The sequence below is a fragment of the Chrysochloris asiatica genome, unplaced genomic scaffold, assembly GCF_000296735.1.
Source record: "Chrysochloris asiatica unplaced genomic scaffold, ChrAsi1.0 scaffold00046, whole genome shotgun sequence".
Taxonomy (NCBI): domain Eukaryota; kingdom Metazoa; phylum Chordata; class Mammalia; order Afrosoricida; family Chrysochloridae; genus Chrysochloris; species Chrysochloris asiatica.
In genome coordinates, this window is record NW_006408564.1 from 7013757 (window position 1) to 7020575 (window position 6819).

A 6819-nucleotide genomic window follows, 5' to 3' on the forward strand; every position below is an offset into this window, starting at 1 on the left:
TTTTCAATAGCCTCACAGGCATGTGAAAGTTACAAAATGAATAAGGAAGACGGTAGAAGAATTGACACATTTGAGTTATGGTGTCAAAGAAGAATATTAAAAGTACCATGGACTTCTAGAAGAACAAACAAATCTGTGTTATATATCCAGAGTGCTCCTTAGAAGCGAAGATGACAAAGACTTCGTTTCTCATACTTTGGGCACGTCGACAGAAGGGACAAGTCCCTGGAAAAGGATATCATGCTTGGTAAAGTGGAGGGTCAATGAAAAAAATCAAGATCCCCAATGAGATGCACTGACACATTGGCAGCAGCAATAGGCTCAAGGGTAACAGCAACTGTGAGGATGATGCAGGACTAGGCACTGTTTCATTCTAGTGTACAGGGTTACTATAAATCAGAGCCAACTTGATGGCACCTAATAACAACCAGGTCAATGGTCCAATTCCAAAAAGCATCCAGAAATATATGCTGGTCCACATCAGTGGTTCATTATTAGGGACTATTTTACCCTGACCCCAGAAGCCATTTGACAAATGCTGTAGACATTTTTGGTTGTCATTACTGAGGGGTTGTGCTGCTAGTATTTACTGTACAGAGGTTGGAAATGCTGCTAAGCTACTTGTGATATACAATATACAGGAAAGACATTACAACAAAACATTGTATGACCCAAAATATCAATAGCACCAAAATGAGAAACTATACAACTACACATTCCCACAATTTAGGGAAAAGGGACTCCTTATTCTCATATGTCTGCTAAAATTAATAAGATATTTCACTGACTGAAGACCCTTCAAATAAGCTTCACCTTTGGTTGTGGTCTTAGGGTCCTAGGTGTTAAAGAGATTGGGATATATACATGGTTTTTTTGGGGGGGATGTCTTAAAAGTTCTAACAAACTTTTAAATTTTTGTTAGAAATTCCCCTTGTTATAAAAGTTACAAACTTTCACAAAAGACATAATGGAAAAGGTTAGGCCAGCCTGATTCATGGAAAATCATTCAGTATAATGTCCTTTTGAAGGAACACTATTCTTTTTCTACTTCAAATAATGGCAACAGAGCTCCTCTATAAAATATTATTTACGTTCAAATTAAAATCAGATTGCCTTGATTTGAAGCCTAGGTCTGTCATTTGTTAACTTGGTGAACTTGGACAAATTATCTTTCCCTCCTTTGCCTTGGTTTCCTTATCTGTGAAGAGAGATAGTAACAGTGCCTTCCTTGAAGGTGGTTTACAAGTAAATGCTCCTAGAGCAGTATCAAGGAGCAAACAGTGGGCTTGAAATGCCAAACTTGTGGTTATCAGTCTAGTACTTATCCTACAGTGCCACACCAGTTGTTGTTAAATGCCATTGAGTCAGTTCTGACTCAGAGAGACCCTGTATAGAGTTTCCAAGAAACAGCTGGTGTGTTCCAACCAACAAACTAGCATTCAAACCGACCCTGTGGCCTAGTGCTTATCCTACAGTGCCACACCAGAATGCTATGCCATTTAGGGATCAATAAATATCAGGGGTAAAATTCCATTTGTAATTTGTCTTTTTCCCATTTTAAACAGTTCCCGGCTACAATTTTGACACTATGAAGCTATTAGTTTGTTAGTTATCTCTCTTTACCCACATGAACTATATGGTGGTGATGGCAATTGGATACCGTGGAATCAGTTCTGACTCATAGTTACCCTGTATAGGGTTTCTGAGGCCATTAATCTTCACAGGAACAGAAAGCTTCATCTTTCTTCCTCAGAGGAGTTGGCTGATTCGATCTGCTGACCTTTTGGTTAGTAGTCCAACTTGTAACCCACTCTAATACCAGGACTCCTGACATGAACTATATAGATATGAAATAATATTGAGAACTCAAATATCATTTGTTTTATTCAAGTGGGCAATAATTCACTGATCACTTGAAAAGAAATTCAAGCTAGTTTTTCAGAAATACAATAAAAGTATAATATATAGAACCTTTTTACAAGTTAAAGAATATAATCAGAAACAAAGCTTAGGCTTTCTAAAGTGAGAATAAATTATACCAAATCATTTTCCTTCCAAGTCTATCACTATCATTAGAAGGGATACTTTTTTTTTTCTTTTCAAAATTTCAAACCCATTATATATATTTGCACATTAATTCTGAACATCTGTTCCAACATTTTTCCAGAAAAATATCAAGATTATAGTCCATGATTTGAATAAACATTTTAAAGCCCATCCAACTAGGTTATTTCCACCAGAGCTCAAATTTAATAAAACAGCAATTCTTTATAATGACCAAGAGCTCAATATTTTTTGTAACATACCTTGATCTCTTTTTCAAATGGTTTGATAAAAGGTGAGCCTCTCATTGTCTGAGTTTTTATAATTTGATCATCAAGGATAGCCTGAATCTCATCCACTGAAGAAAGAATACAAACTCCAGTATCACGATAAGGGCTTATATGAAAAGAAATATCATCCCAAGCCCCTATCATTGTATGCATGGCTTTCTCTAATGAAAATTCCTAGAAGGAAGGAAAGAACATAGAATGGGATAGTGGAATAAACGGTCTTATTTACTATATTGTCTCTCCATACTGAATTAAATAAGCATTTGGTACAATACACTGCTATTTTCTTAAAATAAACTGTGGCTACAGTGAAATTTCTATTAAGAAAAGTTTCAAATAATTTAACAACCCCTAATAATGACTCCAAGGCACATCACCACCACCACCACTAATAAAGAGTCCAAGGAGCATAGTGGTTATGAATCAGGCTGCGAACCACAAGGTCAGCAGTTCAAAACTATCAGCTGTTCCATGGGAGAAAGATGAGGCTTTCTGCTCCCGTAAAGATTTACAGCTTCGGAAACCCTGCACAGGGTCGCTGTGAGTCACAACCGACTCTACAGCACATAACCACCACCACCAGTAAGGAGTCCTGTTGTGGTACTGTAAGATAAGCACTAGACCGCAAGGTTGGTTTGAACTGCAAAGCCAGTGGTTCAAACCCACCAGACACTCCTTGGAAACCTAAAGAGGGTCACTATGAGTTCTAACTGGATGGCACTTAACAACAACAATAAGAATCACGCTTAGTAAAATAGAGAGTCAACAAAAAATAGGAAGACTCTCAATGAGACCGATTGCTACAGTAGTCACAACAATGGGCTCAAACAAAATGATTGGAAACATGGCATAAGAACAGGCAGTTCTTTATTCTGGTTGCTGAAAGTTGGAACTCACTCAACAGCAGCTAACAATAAGAATAATGAAGTAGCTTCTAAAAATTTACTTGCTAAAAGAACTGCTGTCAGTTTAAAAGGAACAACAGAATAAAATACCTGATGGACGTCCTCTGAAAGGTCTCTCGGCAGCCTGTAATCTGAAGATGCTTTCTATATATTTCAAGAATCCTTTCTCTGTATTTATTCTCCTAGAACACCCATATATTACATGCCACAAACATTAACATCCAGTGTTCTAAATGGAATAATTATGTGTCAAGACTAACATATCATTCACATATTTCAGAATGTGGCAGAAGAAAGATAAGGTCAAAAGAGATATTTCTAATATAGACTCAGGAAAGTAATTAAGATAGAAATGAACATTTTGTTGGGATAAAAGGGTGATCGCTTCTATCATTTGACCCCTATCTCCTCTTACTGCTATCCAGTGATACTTTGTTAACAACAACAAAACTATGACTTCTGAGGTGAATTACACTGTCATTTACTTAGGATCACCTGGGGCTACATTGTAATTTTTTTCTAATGAGAGTTGTTTTTAACAATTTCAAAATTCTGAACAAGAATCATTCCATGGTAAAGAAGAGATCAACAACAAAAAAGGAAGAACTTCAGTGAGATGGATGAAACACAGTGACTGAATCAATGAGCTCAAACATAGCAAAGATTGTGAGGATCATACAAGACTGACTGGGAAGCGTTTCCTTCACAATTAGTAACAATACATTAGTTTTTAAATATATATATATAAAATGTTTTGATTAACAAATTCATCAAATTAAGTGTTTCACTTAAGGTTTATGTTTACCTTGCTTGCACCTGCACTTATTACTTCAAATTGATCCAAGTATGGTGTAAGGTTTAATTTTAAAACTTTTCTCAGTGTAGTTCCAGAGTCTGGAGTCAAGTCATAGCCTACAATTTCTGACATTTGGTTCCAGTGACGAGGTCTCATTCCTGGATTGCACAGAATGGAGACAGTAGGAACATACTCCTAGTGGTAAAAATATAAACAATAATTGGTCATACAGTTGACTTCCTTAAAATACACATATAGGATGTTGTATATAAGGATAAAGCCTGGAAACAGTATTAAAAATAGAGTTCCTCAAATCACTGAATTTATTTCATAAAAATCCAATAAAAATCTTAATTAAGTTTGAAGGTGGATATGAAGTAACAAAAAGATTCTGAAGTTTTTCTGGAAAAAGAAAATGAACATATAAAATTGCCCTGGAGAATTATGAAAGTAAAAAAGAATGAAGGGTAAGTGTTTTATCAGATATATTAAAATAGATGGTAAACAAAAACCAAAACAATTGCTGTCTAGTCAATTCTGATTTATGGCTACACCATAAGTGTCAGAGTAAAACTGTGTTCCCAAAGAAAATGATAAAACCATGGAAATTAAAACAGCTATTATAGTCCTGGTATGGCACTGTGGGATAATGTGCTAGACTGCAAAGTCAATTTGAACTGCAAGGTCAGCAGTTCATACTCACCAGTCGCTCCTCAGAAACCCTATACAGGGTTGTTATGAGTAGGAACTGACTCGACAGCACTTAACAACAACAATTATATAATATAATAAATATACTGTTATAAATACACACACTAATACATCATGCATTAAGAAGAAAAGCCTGCATCAAATGCAATAATTTTTTTAATCTCTGATTAGTAAGATTCAGAGTTTTTAGCCATCTTGTACTTTTCTATATTATTGAACTTGGGGTATGTGTTACTCAAATCCTATAAAATAATACAGTTATTTTTGTCTGGGGATGAAAATAAAACATCCAACAGAAATAGTTAGCTCATCATTCTTGATACTGACATTAGAACATTATTGTTAAATCAGGAACAAGACAAGCATACTCATTTTTATTGCTCCTAGTCAAAATTATTACATATTTCCTTGAACAATTACTCCAATTCAAAAAATTTTATTAATTTTTACCAATAGATTATTGGATAGTATGCATCTAAATTCATTTTTCACTTCACCACTAGCCTTCTGTTTGTTTTTACTCTTTGTTCATTTCTAAAATGTATTTATTTAAAATAAAATCAATTTTTTAAGTAATATGTTCCATAGGGTAAGCCATGAACTGCAAGCCACAAGGTCAGTGATTCGAGCCCACCACATGCTCTTCAGGAGAAAGATGAGGCTTCCTGCTCCCACAAAAGATTTAAAGCCTCACAACAACAACAAGAACAACAGTCTGTGAAAGATCTGAGTTCCACAACTTCATCAGGAAAGAATGAGTCATGGATTCAGTAATAGATCAAGCTTTCAGGAGTCAGCTCTGATTTTGGTTTCAAATCTTTCCATTTTTCTTTATTGTCACATTATGGTATAAATAGGTCTACCAGATCTTCTTTTCGTTGTTCTTAAGACTCAAGAGTCTATGGATCAACTAATGAAGACATGGGCTGCGTTTGACCATGAGCTGAGAGAGAGAAGAGGAAGTGCTGGTTGGTCCGAAGTTTGGGGAAACAGGAACTCCTGAGTCCATGGACACTGACCCAGCCACAGTGGACTGGGGATGACAGTGAAGTGTCCAGCTGATATGAAGTGTGGGGAGGCATACAAGAATGCCCAAACTTGCAGATAGTACCCAACTGACATAGCTTCAATGGCTTGATGACCAGAACTCAACGAGAGTAAGATAAAGAAGTTCAATACAGAAAGTAAGTGTAAATAACTACAATTTGATGAACTCGACCTTTACTTATGGATGTAGTAGCTCAAAATACCAACCAAGAGAGAAGGAGTCTTCACATCAAGGATCAAGAATATCCCTTCAGTACACAGGGTTGATAGGGATGGGCAACTTAGACATTAGCTACCTAAATTGGGGGTGAAAGGAGTCTATAAAGGCATGAAGTGACTGGCTTACAAGTTTTCAAGAGGGAGTTTAGTTTCAGAGTGTGTCGGGGAAGGTACATCCCCACTGAATAGTTTTCATCTTGTCTACATGGATCTGGTGAAAGATGATGGGGATAGGGTTCTTTTGATTCAATAATAATTGTTATCAAGACTAATTGTGATTGTCACACCCACAAAGGTAGAAGTTTTGTAACATAAAGGATGGAGTAGTTAATCTTACATTCCAGAAACAGAGGACCCTAGAACCATCAAGAGGGAAGTGCACATGGGATCCTAAGCAGAGAAGCAGTGACACCAGAGACAGAGGCAGAGGTGATAGCATGATGAGATAGAGCAGCTGAGGACTCTAGACTCATGGAAAGAGACAGGCTGTGTGTTGGCGGGCAGGAGGCCAGCTTGCAAAATATGACCTTTGGTTGTTTAAATGATTATATATTCCTGTGTGTTTTTGTTTACATTAAAAAAAAAAGAGGGTATAGAGGCAAATACTGTTAACCAATGGTACATTAAGGGGATTGTAATCATAGCGTAGTGGCTACGAATCGGGCTGCGAACCTTAAGGTCAGCGGTTCAAAACTACCAGCTGCTCCACAGGAGAAAGATGAGGCTTTCTACTCCCGTAAAGATTTACACCCTCGGAAACCCTGAACAGGGTCGCTATGGGTCGGAACCGACTCGACAGCACTTAACA

General features: G+C 36.7%; 1 protein-coding gene across 1 annotated transcript in view; it reads right to left on the bottom strand.

The window, feature by feature from the left end:
* The window catches only part of DNAH12 (dynein, axonemal, heavy chain 12), a 397890-nt gene that overhangs the window by 306710 nt on the left and 84361 nt on the right, over positions 1-6819 (bottom strand). The window lies entirely within an intron of this gene.